We start from the raw sequence: 19,167 nt of genomic DNA on the forward strand, positions 1-19,167 counted from the left end.
ATGAACAGTTCCCGGTGGGGATGGATGAACAGGACCCCAATCGAGCCGGTTGGGGGTGGATGAACAGGACCCCGTGGAGGGCTGGATGAACAGGACGACCCCATGGAGGGCTGGTTGAACAATAGCCGGTGGAGGGCTGGACGAACAGTAGCCCGTGGAGGGGTGATTGAACAGGACCCCGTGGAGAGGGCTAGTTGAATAGTAGCCGGTGGAGGAGCGCGCGGTGGAGGCTGGATGAACATGAGCCCGTGGATGAATAGTCACAGGTGGAGGCTGGAGGAGGTCGACTGTGGATGAATAGTAGCCTGTGGAGTTTGGGGGAGGTCGATGGTGGAGATGAACACTATCCCGTGGAGTCCCGTTTTGCGGTACGCCACACCCCTCCCGATAAACAGGACCCCTGTTTTGACCGTAGTGCTCCAACACAAGTCTGTTTCCTCCGTTTTGCGGTACACCACACCCCTCCCGATCAACAGGGCCCTGTTTTGACCCTAGGAGGTCCAAGAGAAGTCCGTTTCCTCCGTTTTGTGGTACGCCAGACCCCTCCCGATGAACAGGATCCTGTTTCGACCGTGGCCGGTCGAACACAAAGCCATTTCCTCCGTTCTGTGGTACGCCAGGCCCCGTTTCGATCGGCTGTTCCATCCAAGCCGGTTGGCTCCCGATGAACACAACGTATTCTGTTGCCTCTCGATGAACATGACGCATTCCGTTGCCTCCCCATGAACACGACGACGACGCAGTTTCTCCGTTTTGACCCAGCCATGTACACGAGCCCTGGCCGTACGTATGCATGAGTAGGCGTTCGAGACCCCGCCCATATGTATGTACGTGGCCGTATTTACTTTCTTGCACCCTGGCCATTGTACATATGTGTACACGATATTAACGGGACTGCCTGACATGCTACGTGCGCGCCTCTACTACGACACATGCCCTTCCTTACACGGCCATGGTTCATTGTTGCAGCCTACAGACAGACCGATCAACCAGTATGTACGTACACACTCGCGACCAGAATGACAACGTTACGTATGCTTCGACCAGGTGGGTCTCGACTGTCAGGCACTTCCTTGCATGCGAATATGTAGCTGGTGGGTCCCAACAGTCAGGGGGCGAATCATTTTCTTTTGCCCGTAATATGGACGCACTTCCTTGTGTGCAAAGATGTAATTGGTGGGTCCCAACAGTCAGGGAGGAAACAATTTTTTCACGAATTACGGTCGCCCGTCCGGTGGGTCCCTACTGTCAGGTGGAGGAATCATTATTTTGCACATGCGGAATACTCGGGTTAAACTTGACGAGCCTGGCATATACAGACATGGCCTCAGAACATTGGAGACCAAAAGGTCGAACGTGAATCATATAGTAGATATGATCAACGTAGAGATGTTCATCATTGATGACTACTCCATCTCACGTGATGATCAAACATTGTTTAGTTTATTTGGATCACATATCATTTAGATGACTTGAGGAATGTCTATCTAAGTGGGAGTTCTTAAGTAATTTGATTAATTGAACTTAATTTATCATGAACTTAGTCCTGATAGTATTTGCAAATTATGTCATAGATCAATAGCTCATGATGTAGCTCCCCGTTTATTTTTGATATGTTCCTAGAGAAAAATAAGTTGAAAGATGTTAGTAGCAATGATGCGGACTGGGTTCGTGATTTGAGGATTATCCTCGTTGTTGCACATAAGAATTATGTCCTTGATGCACCGCTAGGTGATAGACCGATTGTAGGAGAAGATGCAGGCGTTATGAACGTTTGACAAGCTCGATATGATGACTACTCGATAGTTTAGTGCGCCATACTTTATGGCTTAGAACCGGGACTTCAAAAACATTTTGAATGCCATGGAGCATATGAGATGTTCCAAGAGCTGAAATTGGTATTTCAGACTCATGCCCATGTCGAGAGGTATGAGACCTCTAACAAGTACTTTGCCTACAAGATGGAAGAGAATAGCTCAGCCAGTAAGCATGTGCTCAGAATGTCTGAGTACTACAATCACTTGAATCAAGTGGGAGTTAATCTTCTAGATAAGATAGTGATTGATAGAGTTCTCTAGTCACTATCACCAAGCTACTAGAACTTCGTGATGAACTATAATGTGCAAGGGATAACAGAAAAGATTCCCAAGCTCTTCGGGATGCTGAAATCAACGAAGGTAGAAATCAAGAAAGAGCATCAAGTGTTGATGGTCAACAAGACCACTAGTTTCAAGAAAAAAGGGCAAAGGAAAAGAAAGGGAACTTCAAGAAGAATGACAAGCAAGTTGCCACTCCCGTGAAGAAACCCAAAGCTAGACCTAAGCCTGAAACTGAGTGCTTCTACTGCAAAGGGAATGGTCACTAGAAGCGGAATTACCCCAAATACTTGGTAGATAAGAAGGATGGCAAAGTGAACAAAGGTATATTTTATCTACATGTTATTGATGTGTACTTTACTAGTGTTCATAGTAACCCCAACGTATTTGATATCGTTTAGTTGCTAAGATTAGTAACTCGAAATAGGAGTTGCAAAATGAACAAAGACTAGTTAAGGGCGAGGTGATGATGTGTGTTGGAAGTGATTCCAAGGTTGAGAAGATCACCATTGCACACTCTCTCTACCTCCGGGATTAGTATTTGACCTAAATAAATGTTATTTGGTGTTTGCGTTGAGCATGAATATGATTGGATCATGTTTATCGCAATGCGGTTATTCATTTAAGTCAGAGAATAATTGTTGTTCCGTTTACATGAATAAAACCTTCTATGGTCATACACCCAATGTAAATGGTTTATTGAATCTCGATCATAGTGATACACATACTCATAATATTGATGTCAAAAGATGCAAAGTTGATAATGATAGTGCAACATATTTGTGGCACTGCCGTTTAGGTCATATTGGTGTAAAGCGCATGAAGAAACTCCATATGGGTGTATTTTTGGAATCACTTGATTATGAACCATTTGATACTTGCAAACCATGCCTCATGGGCAAGATGACTAAAAGTCTATTCTCCGGAACAATGGAGCGAGCCAATGACTTATTGGAAATAATACATACCGATGTATGCGGTCCGATGAGTGTTGAGGCACGCGGCGGGTATCGTTATTTTCTAGCCTTCACAGATGATTTGAGCAGATATGGGTATATCTACTTAATGAAACACAAGTCTGAAACATTTGAAAAGTTCAAAGAATTTCAGAGTGAAGTGGAGAATCATCGTAATAAGAAAATAAAGTTTCTACGATCTGATCGTGGAGGCGAATATTTGAGTTACGAGTTTGGCCTTCATTTAAAACAATGTGGAATAGTTTCACTACTCACGCCACCTGGAACACCACAACGTAATGGTGTGTCCAAACGTCGTAACCGTACTTTATTAGATATGGTGCGGTCTATGATGTCTCTTACCGGTTTACCACTATCATTTTGGGGTTATGCATTAGAGACAACTGCATTCATGTTAAATAGGGCACCGTCTAAATCCATTGAGACGACACTGTATGGACTATGGTTTGACAAGAAACCTAAGTTGTCGTTTCTTAATGTTTGGGGTTGCGACACTTATGTCAAAAGGCTTCAGCCTGATAAGCTCGAACCCAAATCGGAGAAGTGCCTCTTCATAGGATACCCTAGGGAAAAAATTGGGTACACCTTCGACCACAGATCCGAAGGCAAGATCTTTGTCGCCAAGAATGGAAACTTTCTAGAGAAGGAGTTTCTCTCGAAATAAGTGAGTGGGAGGAAAGTAGAACTTGATGAGGTAATTGTACCTTTTCTCGAATTGGAAAGTAGCTCATCACAGAAAACCGTTCCCGTGATGCCTACACCAACTAGAGAGGAAGCTAATGATGATGATCATGGAACTTCAGATCAAGTTACTATCAAACCTCGCAGGTCAACCAGAGCATGTTACGCACCAGAGTGGTACAATAATCCTATTTCTGGAAGTCATGTTACTAGACCATGACGAACCTACAAACTATGAAGAAGCTATGATGAGCCCAGATTCTGACAGATGGCTTGAGGCCATGAAATCTAAGATAGGATCCATGTATGAGAACAAAGTGTGGACTTTGGTTGACTTGCCTGATGATCGGCGAGCCATAGAGAATAAATGGATCTTCAAGAAGAAGACTGACGCTGATGGTAATATTACTGTCTACAAAGCTCGACTTATCGCGAAAGGTTTTCGACAAGTTCAAGTAGTTGACTACGATGAGACTTTCTCACCCGTAGCGATGCTTAAGTCTGTCTGGATCATGTTAGTAATTGCCGTATTTTCTGATCATGAAATCTGGCAAATGGACGTCAAAACTGCATTCCTTAATGGATTTCTTAAATAAGAGTTGTATATGATGCAACCAGAAGGTTTTGTTGATCCTATAGGTGCTGAAAAAGTGTGAAAGCTCTAGTGATCCATCTATGGACTGGTGCAAGCATCTCGGAGTTGGAATATACGCTTTGATGAGGTGATCAAAGCATATGGTTTTATACAGACTTTTAGAGAAGCCTGTATTTACAAGAAAGTGAGTGAGAGCACTATAGCATTTCTAATATTATATGTGGATGACATATTGTTGATTGGAAACTATGTAGAATTTCTGGATAACATAAAAGGATATTTGAATAAGAATTTTTCAATGAAAGATCTTGGTGAAGCTACTTGTATGTTGAGCATCAAGATCTATAGGGATAGATCAAGACGCTTAATAAAACTTTCACAAAACACAAACCTTGATAAGATTTGAAGAAGTTCAAAATGGTTCAGTCCAAGAAGGGGTTCTTGCATGTATTACAAGGTGTGAAGTTGGGTAAGACTCAAAGCCCGACCACGACAGAAGATAGAGAGAGAATGAAAGTCATTCCCTATGCCTTAGCCATATGTTCTATACGATATGCCATGCTGTGTACCACACCTGATGTGTATCTTGCCACTTATCTGGCAAAGAGGGTACAAGAGTGATCTAGGAGTGGACCACCGGACAGTGGTCAATATTATCCTTAGGTGCCTTAAAGAGGACTAAGGAAATGTTGCTCGGTTATGGAGGTGATAAAGAGTTCGTCATAAAAAGTTACGTCGATGCAAGGTTTGACACTAATCTAGATGACTCTAAGTCTCAATATGGATACATATTGAACGTGAGAGCAATTAGCTAGAGTAGCTCCATGCAGAGCACTGTAGACATAGAAATTTGCAAAATACAAACGGATGTGAATGTGACAGATCCATTGACTAAACTTCTCTCACAAGCAAAACATGATCACACCTTATTACTCTTTGGGTCTTAATCACATGGCGACATGAACCCTTTGGGTGTTGGTCACATGGCAATGTGAACTATAGGTGCTAATCACATGGCAATGTGAACTATAGGTGCTAATCACATGGCAATGTGAACTATAGGTGTTAATCACATGGTGATGTGAACTATGGGTGTTATTCACATGGCGATGTGAACTAGATTATTGACTCTAGTGCAAGTGGGAGACTGAAGGAAATATGCCCTAGAGGCAATAATAAAGTTGTTATTATATTTTCTTATTCATGATAAAGGTTTATTATTCATGCTAGAATTGTATTGATCAGAAACCTAAATACACGTGTGAATACATAAACAAACACCGTGTCCCTAGTGAGCCTCTACTTGACTAGCTCGTTGATCAAAGATGGTTAAGGTTTCCTAACCATGGACATGAGTTGTCATTTGATAACGGGATCACATCATTAGCAGAATGATGTGATGGACAAGACCAATCCGTTAGCTTAGCATAATGATCGTTCAATTTTGTTGCTATTGCTTTCTTCATGTCAAATACATATTCCTTCGACTATGAGATTATGCAACTCCCGGATACCGGAGGAATGCCTTATGTGCTATCAAACGTCACAAGGTAACTGGGTGATTATAAACATGCTCTACAGGTATCTCCGAAGGTGTTTGTTGGGTTGGCATAGATCGAGATTAGGATTTGTCACTCTGAGTATCGAAGAGGTATCTCTGGGTCCTCTCGGTAATACACATCATAAGCTTGCAAGCAAATGACTACGGAGTTAGTCACGAGGAGATGTATTATGGAACGAGTAAAGAGACTTGTCGGTAATGAGATTGAACTAGGTATGAAGATACCGACGATCGAATCTCGGGCAAGTAACATACAGATAGACAAAGGGAATTACGTATGTTGTCATAAGGTTCGGCTGATAAAGATCTTCATAGAATATGTAGGAGCCAGTATGGGCATCCAGGTTCTGCTATTGGTTATTGACCGGAGAGGTGTCTCGGTCATGTCTACATAGTTCTCGAACCCGTAGGGTCCGCACGCTTAATGTTCTTTTGACGATATAGTACTATATGAGTTATGTATGTTGGTGACCGAATGTTGTTCGGAGTCCCAGATGAGATCACGGACATGAAGAGGAGCTCCGGAATGGTCCGGAGGTAAAGATTGATATATAGGATGATATAGTTCGGCCAAGGGGTGAAGCCCACAGGGCTTTAGGTCGGTGCAAAAGGAGTTTTGCGGAGGCCAGGGGGCCAAACGCCGGAGACCCTGGCGTATGGCCCTGGGCCATATGCCGAGGTCCATGGCATCTGGGCCAGATGCCAACGACCGTGGCGTCTAGTCCTGGAAGTCTGGGAAGGACTCTTCCTTGCGGGCAAAACCGACTTTGAGGAGGCTTTTACTCCAAGTTTTGACCCCAGGGCTCAACATATAAATAGAGGGGCAGGGCTAGCACCTGGTACACATCAAGAAACACCAAGCCGTGTGCTGGCAACCCCGTCCCTTTAGTTTATCCTTCGTCATAGTTTTCATTGTGCTTGGCGAAGCCCTGTGGAGATTGTTCTTCACCAACACCATCACCACGCCGTCGTGCTGTCGGAACTCATCTACTACTTCGCCCCTCTTGCGGGATCAAGAAGGCGAGGATGTCATCGAGCTGAACATGTGCTGAACGTGGAGGTGCCGTACGTTCGGTACTTGATCGGGACGGATCATGAAGGTGTACGACTACATCAACCGCGTTGATAAACGCTTACGCTTTGTGATCTTCAAGGGTATGAAGATGATCTCTCCCTCTCGTTGCTATGCATCTCTTAGATAGATCTTGCGTGAGCGTAGGAATTATTTGAAATTGCATGCTACGTTCCCAACACCTGCTCCTCGCTAGCTAGCTTGGGCCGTCCTTTGATTGCGGTGCCCCCCACCCCCTCATTGATGGCAGCGGCATGGCGTCTATCGCAGTGTGTTGGCCGGTTTGCGTGGTTGGCGTGTTGTTTTTCATGGCGTCCCTCTTCCCCCTCGCGAGTGTGATCTGGCTTTGACCCCTGGCAGCCATGAACCTGCGTCCCCTTCTTGTGCTCCTGGCTGGACCTGGTCCACGCTGGCACGGCTCTGGACCCGACATGCTCCGGGAGCTGCGTTCCTCTTCCAACTTCTTGGGCTTGCCGGGGTCCCGGTGGTTTTGGCCCTGGCAGCCCGGATCTGCGCTCCTCTCCGGATCTTGGACCGTCCATATTGCCGGCCATCGCTGCATTGTCTTTGCCTTCACCGCCAAATTCCCCTCCGCCTATTCGCCCAACCCAACTCAGCTCTACGAGTCGCTCGTGCTCCTGTCGGATTTGTAGCTCGCTCTCCCGGTGATGTCCGATGCCGGCTTCGGTGATGGGCGTTCCTCCCCTCCCTGCGATTGGTGACTTCGGCACGTGTTTCGACTTCCTCCTCTCCGCCCCAGCGGCTTGGGATTGCTTAGATAAAGGCAAGGGCATAATTCCTGCTTGGCTTGCTGGTGCTGGCAGCGGCCACACCCGCGGGTGTCGTCCCCTTCTTGGAGGCGCTACCATGGTCTTCGTCTTAGCCCCTCTTCGAGCATCGGGGAAAATCCTAGGTCCGGGCTCCTGGACCGGACGACGACGACGTCTTGACGCCGTTCCCCTTCTTGAAGGTGTCGTCTTGTTCGCTCTCGGCGTCCCCGACGTTGGTGTCGGATGTTGGTTCTCTTCATCATGTTCGAGTTGCTTCTCAGAGCCAGGAGAGTTTTGTCGTGTTGTTCTTTTCGTTTCTTTGGGCTGAGCACCCCATGTCCCTATGCTCCGGGCACCATGTCGTCTGTGCTTGTGTTGTTCCATACCCTGTATTTACTCTTCTTCTTCTATCAATGGAAATAAAGCACATTGAATCAATGGCAACAAATTCATGTGGGTGCTGTTTACTGCTGTGCAGATTTCATGTGGGTGCTCTGAACCGATGATATCCAACTAGCTAGTAGTAGAATATCCTTCTTAGGTCTGAGACATTCAACATTTGTTTTTCTTCCGACTTCACATCTGTTACTCACAACTATATTTTTTCAATGAGAATCAGAAGCTTAGCAGATTCAGACTAGTTATAGAAAGCTCAACCAGATTCAGAAGCTTAGCAGCAATCACCGTTACATCAAGATCAATTTTTTTCAACCAGATTCAGAAGCTTATCATATTTAGACCGATTATATAGAAAAAGCTCAATCAGATTCAGAAGCACAACCAGATGCACTACTATCACCACGATGCGTAAAATGGAGCTCTTTTAGCCAACTCCATTTCTAGCATGCCATCAACATAGATATTGTTCGGCCATCAAGTAATTTCCATGCTACAGTAGTCCATTGATTGCTCAAGTCAAAGAATTACATCAAGTAATAACCCATAACTAAGTTTCCTGCAACTAATAACTATAGTACAGAATAACACAACACAGTAATTAAGCTAACTCAGCCGCAGTGCAATGAAATAATTAACCAGTGGCACTGCATCTATCAGATGCTACATCAAGCTAATTAACTCATCAGCGACACAAAGCCAGGGTGCTCTGTGTTGGAAATATGAGCAAATTACTACGAGATTTAATCCGAATAAACTAAAGATAAACCATGACTACAGTAGCAGAGATTGAACTAATCATGCGAACTAGCATAGCAGATGAACAGATCACATCTAGGGCACATACTAGAAACATGAATTCTACCACGATCTCGAACAGGAAAGATAGAATCACGTACGATGCAGCGGGAGCAACACCGTCGGCGTTGACGTTGTCACCCATGTCGTCGAGGATGAGGTTGCCGAGGTCGGGGAAGAAGTCGTCGTTCGCGAAGTCGTCGTTGCCAGCAGTCGCGCGAGTGCGCTCCCCAAAAACCTGATCGCCCCTCTCCTGTACAGGATCACGAGAGGCGGGGTTCCGGAGGCCTGTTGTCCCTTCTCCCAGTGCATGCCGAAAGGAGGGATGGAGAAGACTTGCTTGGCGGTGCAATGATCTGGAGCGGTGGTGAGAAACCATACGAAGCGGCGGCGGCTAGGGTAGACGTCTGCCTGACTATATAGTGCGGGCCGGGTAGGTCGTGGGAGTAAACCCCACGTCCGAGTCGTCACGATCCAAAAGAATCGGAAACTGTTCAGTAATTAACGCGTCCGTTAATTATTAATTAATGACTCATTAATTTTTCCCGAGCAGCAAAAATATAGACAACGTGCATAGCTCTGCCCTCAGCTTGGCTCAATCCCGCAACCCGCGGCGCGTCGTGACGTGACAAGGCGAGGCGAGGCGTGGCGTGGCGAGGCGAGCGAGGAGGAGGAGCGCGCGTGTAGGTCTCCTCTTCTCATGCTCATACAAGTGGTAGGAGAGCTCACCTTATAAAGAGGTGCAACTCTCTCTCAACTTATGAGGTGGGACTAAACTTTAGCCTCACTCACTCCACTCACATGTGTGCATGAATGGGCCAAGAGAATTTCAGAATTTTAGTTAGGCTTTGGGCCAAAAGCCCACTAGCAAATTCCAACAATCCCCCACAAAGTCTCATTGGCACATTTCACCATTTGTTTCCAAAACATTGTTTATATATCGGTGCTTAGTGGAGACTATGAAGTTGAACTTCCACTTAGAGATTTATGCTACACTAGATCACAACTTGAATAGTGGACTATGCCTTGAACTACAAGTTTTCTGCGAGACTAGTTTCACACAAATTCTTGACCGATACTTGGCTGCCGCAAGGCTTCCCCGCGGGTGGAGCGTATGTGTCGTACTCCAGGGCCTTTCATGAATTTATTAGAAAGCACCCACTTCTCACAGACTGCGACGTTAACAGTCAAATTCATATAGGTGTGTTCCTCAGGAGATGCTCTGTAGGACACCATCTCTGCTTACTCAAATAAGCCACTTGGAACACATTAAGATAGATATCAACCTGCCATGCAGATCAGGAGAGTATTGCATCTTCACGGAGTGGGATATTTAAAATAAGGATACTCTCCTCTCAGCTGACCAACAGCTTGTCTCCCACTTCTACTTCACGGGATCTCCGATCACATAGAGTGGGTTACCACTATGGACAACTCATGCGGTGGGTCTCAAACCCATCTCCATCGATGCATTATCTATCACATTACGTGATAGACCCTTTGTGAAGGGATCTACCAAGTTTTTCGACGTTTGGATATAATCCAACGTAATAACTCCGGAGTTCCTCAGTTTCCTGACAGATTTTAATCTCCTCTTCACATGCCTTGAGGACTTCATATTGTCCTTAGAACTGTTTATCTTGACGATCACAGTTTGATTATCACAGTTCATCAGGATAGGGGGTATTGGTTTTTCAACCATAGGTAAGTCCATCAATAGCTCACGAAGCCACTCTGCTTCAACAGTGGCAGTGTCTAATGCTGTGAGTTCTGCTTCCATAGTTGACCTCATTAAGATGGTCTGCTTGCAAGACTTCCAGGAAACAGCGCCACCACCAAGTGTAAAAACATAACCACTTGTGGCCTTAATCTCATCAGCATCAGATATCCAGTTCGAGTCACTATAACCCTCTAGTACCCTTGGATACCCGGTGTAGTGAATCCCATAGCTCGCAGTGCCCTTCAAGTAGCGCATAACTCTCGCAAGCGCACGCCAATGATCATCTCCCGGTTTTGACACAAACCGACTCAGCTTGCTCACAGCAAAAGAGATGTCAGGCCTCGTGGCACTCGCCAAATACATAAGCGAGCCAATAATCTGAGAATACCTCAGTTGATCTCTAGCAATCCGTCGATTCTTTCGAAGCAACACACTAGCATCATATGGAGTTGGAGAAGGCGTGCAGTCGCTATACCCAAAACGACTCAAGACCCTTTCCACATAGTGAGACTGAAGCAGTATGATCCCACCATTCTCATCTCTTAACAGCTTGATGTTTAAGATAACATCAGCTACTCCTAGATCCTTCATCTCAAAACAGCGAGATAAGAAATCTTTAACCTCCTTGATTAAATCAAGTTTGGTTCCAAAGATCAATATGTCATCGACATACAGACAAAGAAAACTCCTTCGCCCCCACCATGGCGATAGTAGACACACTTGTCACCATCATTTACTACAAAGCCGGAAGCAGTTAATGTTCTTTCGAACTTCTCATGCCACTCCTTAGGAGCTTATTTAAGGCCATATAAAGACTTTAATAACTTGCACACCTTTCCTTCTTGACCAGGTACTACAAAACCATCTGGCTGATCCATGTAAATTTCCTCCTTCAACTCTCCATTGAGGAAAGCCGTCTTAACGTCCATTTGATGAACGAGAAGACCATGTGAGGCAGCCAGTGATAGTAGCACCCAAATTGTGGTCAGTCTAGCCACGGGTGAGTAAGTATCAAAGAAGTCTTCACCTTCTTTCTGGGTATAACCCTTAGCCACAAGCCGTGCCTTGTACTTTTCAATCGTACCATCAGGTCTAAGCTTCTTCTTGAACACCCACTTACATCCTACAGGTTTGCACCCATAAGGTCGGTCAGTGATCTCCCAGGTTCCGTTAGCTAAGATGGAATCCATCTCGCTACGAACAACTTCCTTCCAGTAGTCAGCATCAGGAGATGCATAGGCTTCTGAAATAGTCCTGGGAGTGTCATCCACAAGGTACACAATGAAATCATCACCAAAGGACTTTGCAGTCCTCTGTCTCTTACTCCTTATAGGAGTTTCATTGTCACCCTCAACAGGATTCTCAACGTGTTCCATCGCAATGGTGGGTTTAGCAATTACAGTGAGTTCCTCACTAGATGGAATATGTATCTCCTGATTTGATGAACTTGACATATCCTTCATAGGAAATATGTCCTCAAAGAAAGTTGCATCATTAGACTTCATAATCGTACCAACATGCATGTCGGATACCTCAGATTTTATTATCAAAAATCTATAGCCAATGCTATGAAAAGCATAGCCCAGAAGAACACAATCCACGGTTTTTGGTCCAAGCTTGCGCTTCTTGGGAATTGGTATACTGACTTTCGCCAAACGACCCCAAGAACGTAGGTAAGAGAGTTTCAACCTTTTCCTTTCCCATTACTCAAATGGAGTCATGGTCTTATGCTTTGTGGGAACTCGGTTTAGGACATGACACGCGGTCATTAGCGCTTCCCCCCACCATTCCTTGGAAAGACCCGATGTGTCTAACATGGCGTTAACCAAATCAGTTAGAGTTCGATTCTTTCTTTCAGCCACCCCATTAGACTTAGGTGAGTAGGGAGGCGTCCTCTCATGGATTATACCATGTTCCGCACAAAATAGATCAAATTCATTAGAAAAATACTCTCCACCATGATCGGACCTAAGCCGTTTAATTTTTCGATCAAGTTGGTTCTCTGCCTCAGCTTTATAGTTTTTGAAGAAAGTTAAAGCCTCATCTTTTGATTTCAGAAGATACACATAGCAATATCTAGTGGAGTCATCAATCAACGTCATGAAATATCTCTTTCCACCTTTTGTCAACACGCCATTCATCTCACAAAGATCAGAATGTATAAGCTCTAGTGGCGCCAAGTCTCTTGCCTCTGCAGTCTTATGGGACTTGCGAGGTTGTTTAGCTTGCACACATACTTGGCACTTAGAGCCTTTGACAGTAGATATTTTCGGAATTAAATTCATATTGGCTAGCCGCGTCATGCAACCAAAGTTAATATGACAAAGTCGTGAATGCCAAATATCCGACTCATTATTGTGGCAAACATTATTAATAACTTTAGTGCAAATATCTGATAAAGATAGGCGGAACAAGCCTCCGCACTCATAGCCTTTTCCAACAAATTGTCCACACTTGGAAATTACAACTTTATTGGACTCAAAAACCAACTTAAAACCATCTCGACATAAACAGGAACCGCTAACGAGATTTTTATTGATGGATGGCACATGATGAACGTTCTTCAGACGCACGGTCTTCCCCAAAGTAAACTTCAGATCAACCGTACCAACACCTCGAACGATGGCATGTGACCCGTTCCCCATCAGCACGGGAGAAGTCCCTATGGCCTGGTAAGAAGAAAACATGGAGGCGTCAGCACAAACATGTACATTGGCACCGGTGTCAATTAACCAATCAGGGGATTGAAATACTGAAAGGATGGTAGGAAAAAATACCGTACCCTGATTCCTTCATATCAGTATCACCGATGACAACATTAGCGGACTTGCCGCCCTTCTCATGTTCGCGCTCCTCATAGCGGTTAGGACACTTCGGAGCCCAGTGATTAGGATCACCGCAGACATGGCAAAATCCCTTCCCCTTCTTATGAGAATTCTTCTTGAAGTTGGTAGAATGTGATGGCTTGTTCTTTGTATCAAACTTGCCTTTCCCCTGAGTTTTGTTCTTGTTGTTTTTGAACTTATTGGGCTGGAAGTTCTTCTTCTGTACCATGTGGGCATTAGAAGCTCCCTCGACAACTCGAGCACGTGTGTCCTTTGCTCTCGCCTTCTCTTCAACATCAAGAGTACCAATGAGATCCGCAATGGAAAACTCCTGTCTCTTGTGTTTCAGTGAAGTAGCAAAATTGTTCCACGAAGGTGGAAGCTTGGCAATAATGCCCCCGGCAAAAAATTTGTCTGGCAACACACACTTGAAGTGCTCAAGTTCTTTTGCGAGCGACTGTATCTCATGAGCCTGCTGTACAACAGAGCGCTCATCAGTCATCTTGTAGTCATAGAATTGCTCCATGACGTATAACTCGCTACCGGCGTCCGAGGCACCAAACTTGGCCTCGAGCGCAGCCCACATGTCCTTGCCGTTGTCAAATGACATATACGAATCCACAATGGAATCATCAAGAACACCCAGAAGAGCGCCTTTAAGGAGAGTATCGATCTTCCCAAAAGCTTCCAGCTGTGCTAGATTAAGATCACCCTCAGGCTTGCCCTTAGTGGCGTCATAGAAGCCCATGGTCTGAAACCAGTAGACTGCTCTCGTGCGCCACCTCTTATATTGCGCCCCCTTAAAGGCAAGCGGCTTCAGATGCGCAGCAAAACCACTTGGAGTAAATTGCCTATAATCAGGTTTTTGGATTGTTGGAAATATGAGCAAATTACTACGAGATTTAATCCGAATAAACAAAAGATAAACCATCACTACAGTAGTAGAGATTGAACTAATCATGCGAACTAGCATAGCAGATGAAAAGATCACATCTAGGGCACATACTAGAAACATGAATTCTACCACGATCTCGAACAGGAAAGATAGAATCACGTACGGTGCAGCGGGAGCAGCACCGCCGGCGTTGATGTTGTCGCCCATGTCGTCGAGGATGAGGTTGCCAAGGTCGGGGAAGTCGTCGTCGTTCGTGAAGTCTTCGCTGCCAGCAGTGAAGCGGCGGCGGCTAGGATAGACGTCTGCCTGACTATATAGTGCGGGCCGGGTAGGTCGTGGGAGTAAACCCCACGTCCGAGTCATCATGATCCAAAAGAATCGGAAACTGTTCAGTAGGCGAGGCGAGGCGAGGCGAGGCGAGGCGAGGCGAGGCGAGGCGAGGCGAGGCGGAGGAGCGCGCGTGTAGGTCTCCTATTCTCATGCTCATACAAGTGGTAGGAGAGCTCACCTTATAAAGAGGTGCAACTCTCTCTTAACTTATGAGGTGGGACTAAACTTTAGCCTCACTCACTCCACTCACATGTGTGCATGAATGGGCCAAGAGAATTTCAGAATTTTAGTTGGGCTTTGGGCCAAAAGCCCACTAGCAAATTCCAACGCTCTGCTCCTTTGGGCTTGTTGAACCATCGGTGCTCGAGCGCTTTCGCCGCCGTCATCCTCTCGTCGGGCTTGAAGGCAAGCAGGCCGGTCAGGACCTCACGCCCGGCTTTCGAAAGCTCTTCGAAGAACTCCAAGTCGAGCTTCCCCGTCGAAGTGATCTGGTCTTGCAGCTTGTAAATCTCGGCGAGCAGCTCCTCCTCTGTCTTCGCCACGAAGATGGTCCCGCCGGCCAACATCTCCGCCATGATGCACCCAAGTGCCCAAATGTCCATGGCCTGGCCGTAGTACCGGTTGCCTTCCAGCTGCTCCAGTGAGGTGTAAATCAGGGTGCGGACACAACACTCCTCGTACGACACTCCGGCCGGCTTCGCCCGCATCGCCGATCCAAAGTCGCCAACCTTGAGCCCGCCGAAGAAGCCGACCATGACGTTCTCCGGCTTGAAGTCCCGATGTATGACGCCGGCTCCATGTATCTTCTTTGCCGCGTCCAGGAGCTGCTCCATCATCGCACGGAGCACGTCCTCGGATACAGGCCTCCAGCGACTCGTGGAGGGTGCGGCCGTCGGCGACGAGCTCCATGACGAGGAACACGTCCCCTGTCTCGGCGTCGGTCGCCACATCCAAGATATCGATAATCGACTCATGACCCCAGCACGTGCCGAGGCAGCCGGCCTCGCGGGTGATCGTGCGGATGTCGGGCGGGCCGTGTCCGCCGGCCCCGTTGCCGCAGACCCACTTCACGGCGACCTTCTTGCCGGTGCGGCGGTCGCGTGCCTTGAACACCTGGCCGTAGGTGCCTTCTCCAAGCACCTCAAGCTTCTTGTAGTCGGAGATGCTACCGAACGCGTATCGGGGCTTCTTGCCGCCATGGACGCGCGGTTCCTGTCCCGCCGCCGGGCGCTTGCGGATAGCGTTGGCATGATCTGAGCTTAGAATGCGCGCCGAGAGCAGATCAGAGCAGAGGGGCGGGAATTCGGGTGCGTTGGGAGAAGATGAGATCGAGGGGGATGAGGGGAAGGATCGAGGCTAGAACGATGTTTATGGATTGGTGCCGCGCGTGTCCGAGTTGGCGCGGGATTCAGACAGATTGCGTACGTGTCGCGTTTACGCGTGTGGCGCTCGCAGTCGCAGCGACAGCTCACTCTGAAATTGCTTCGTCAGGCGCAAGCCAACTCGTACGGGTTTTTCTTTCCGATCATCTAGCCGTTCATATTTTTTTATTTTTTATCTTTGTGTTTTCCCTCTCTTTTTTGTTCCCTTTTATTTAGTTATTGTAACAAATACAATATTTTTTAAATGTTGAAACACTCGAAAAATTCAAGAATTGGTTTAACTGTGTGAACACTTCTTCACCCGCAAAGAAAAGAACACTTCTTAAAATTACGTAAATATTTCTATAGTATACATTAACACTTATTTTCCATAAAATCAAAATTTTTAAAAAATTATGAACGGTGTTTTTTGTATGATACATGAAAACCGATCAAATTTGAGTGTCTAATTTAATACATGGCCACACAACAACACATTTCAGAACCAAGGAAACTTTATATTGCGGACTCCCGATGCCCCATCAGGTGGAGGGGAAGGGGAGGGGCGGGCAGGAGGCCCTCTCTTCTCTTTCTCCCGTGGTGACCACCTGGCGAGTGACCTGTGTCGGGGGTATGGGGACTGGCAGGCCGGAGGCCCTTCACTCCCCTCCCTCGGCACTTCGCTGATCTGAGCCTACACAGCCGTGCCCCGTGTCCATTGATGGAACGGACGAGGGCATGGCCAAGGACCGGGTGCCGACAAATAGGACTACGGACGACGTGAATGCGTTTTGTGGGATCATGAACACGGTTTTGGTTGACAGGCATGTCAGTAACCGAGTTCAGGCCCAGCCCGACGCTGATGACCTGCAGTTAGGGCGTGCTATGAGGGCAGCCAACCTTCGTGATCTCGAGGCGGCTACATGTATGTCTGTTAATACCAGTTGTTACATTTTGCATTTTTTGAGCGTGAGATCATTAGTAATGCAACCAACTTAGGAATATCACTTGGGTCAAATGGGAAAGAAATTGTGAAATCTATTAATGATTTATTAGACTTGGAGGCTGAGAGAGCTTCTAAGATTATTCGCAATATTGCGGCGGTCAAACCCATGAACGAGAGTGAGATTAATAATTTGTGACTTTCATCCCTAGAGAACTTTTGGGTAGACCTAATACCTACTTTGGAGGCTGAGGCTGAGTTTGAAGGAGTAGAGTCCGAGGGACATATAGTTCATGTCCCACTAGACAGTATGACACAAGCTGTCACCGGTCACGCGGACGCGAACGGGGTGGCGGATAAACCAAAACGTTCCAGGAAGAGAAAAGTTTATCCGACATTGGTAGTACGGAGAAGTGCGAGGGTCAAACTTAAGAAAAAAAATTCATGATGACTAATGACAGGAATTTTTTGGAATAGCAGAGGTCTAGCAGTCTTGGCTAAAAAAAGATTCCTTGCAAAAGCGTCAATCAATCATAAGTTAGATTTTATTGCCCTCACCGAAACTGGTAGAGATAGTTTCACCTCACAATTCCTAGGAACCTTATCAGGTGGAGTTGATTTCGACTGACATTGTTTGCCTCCTAGAGGACGATCCGATGGGTTCTTATTGGGGGTAAAGTGCAAAACTTTAGAGGTGATTAATGTGGTGCGAGGAGACTTTGTTGTTAAATTTCGGGTTTGGTCCAAATTGGATGGTTTTCGGTGGGCTCTCATGGCCGTGTTGAAGGAAATATGCCCTAGAGGCAATAATAAAGTTGTTATTTTATAGTTCCTTATATCATGATAAATGCTTATTATTCATGCTAGAGTTGTATTAACCGAAAACTTGATACATGTGTGAATACATAGACAAAATACCGTGTCCTAGTAAGCCTCTACAAGACTAGCTCATTAATCAAAGATGATTAAGTTTCCTAACAATAGACATGGGTTGTCATTTGATGAACGGGTTCACATCATTACGAGAATGATGTGATGGACAAGACCCATCCGTTAGCTTAGCATAATGATCATTAAGTTTTATTGCTATTGCTTTCTTCATGACTTATACATATTCCTTTGACTATGAGATTATGCAACTCCCAAATACCGGATGAATACCTTGTGTGCTACCAAAGGTCATAACGTAACTGGGTGATTATAAAGATGCTCTACAGGTATCTCTGAAGGTGTTTTGTTGGGTTGGCATAGATCGAGATTAGGATTTGTCACTCCAAGTATCGAAGAGGTATCTCTGGGCCCTCTCAGTAATGCACATCATGATAAGCCTTGCAAGAAATTTGACTAATGAGTTAGTTGTGATATGATGCATTACAGAATGAGTAAAGAGACTTGCCGGTAACGAGATTGAACTAGGTATGAAGATACCGACGATCGAATCTCGGCAAGTAACATACCGATGACAAAGGGAATAACGTATGTTGTCATTACGGTAATGACCGATAAATATCTTTGTAGAATATGTAGGAGCCAATATGAGCATCCAGGTTTCGCTATTGGTTATTGACCGGAGAAGTGTCTTAGTCATGTCTACATAGTTCTCGAACCCGTAGGGTCCGCATGCTTAACGTTCGATGACGATTTTGTATTATATGAGTTATGTGATTTGGTGATCGAATGTTGTTTAGAGTCCCGGATAAGATCACAGACATGACGAGGAGTCTCGAAATGGACGAGAGGTGAAGATTGATATATAGGACGATGGTATTCGGACATCAGAAGTGTTCCGGAGGGTACCGGGTACATATCGAGTCACCGGAAGGGGTTTCGGGCACCCCCGACAAAAGATATGGGCCTTATGGGCCAATAGGGGAAACACACCAACCACAAAGGGGCTGGTGCGCCCCCCCATATGGCCTGGCCAAATTGGAGTAGAAAAGGAGAAGGAGGAAAGGAAAAAGGGAATAGGATTCCCCCTTCCCCCTCTTCCCTTCCTACTCCGAATAGGAATAGGAAAGGGGGGAGGCCGAATTGGGAGGACCCTGATACCTCTTGAGCACTGCGTTGGTTTTCCCTTGGAGAGGAAAGGGTGATGCAACAAAGTAGCGTAAGTATTTCCCTCAGTTTTTGAGAATCAAGGTATCAAT

At 46.0% G+C, this 19,167-nt stretch overlaps 1 pseudogene; it reads right to left on the minus strand.

The window, feature by feature from the left end:
• Nucleotides 1-8,825: 8,825 nt before the first annotated feature.
• LOC119279649 overlaps nt 8,826-19,167 on the minus strand; it is a 60,550-nt pseudogene continuing 50,208 nt past the window's right edge.

Source organism: Triticum dicoccoides, chromosome 3B (genome assembly GCF_002162155.2).
Source record: "Triticum dicoccoides isolate Atlit2015 ecotype Zavitan chromosome 3B, WEW_v2.0, whole genome shotgun sequence".
NCBI lineage: Eukaryota > Viridiplantae > Streptophyta > Magnoliopsida > Poales > Poaceae > Triticum > Triticum dicoccoides.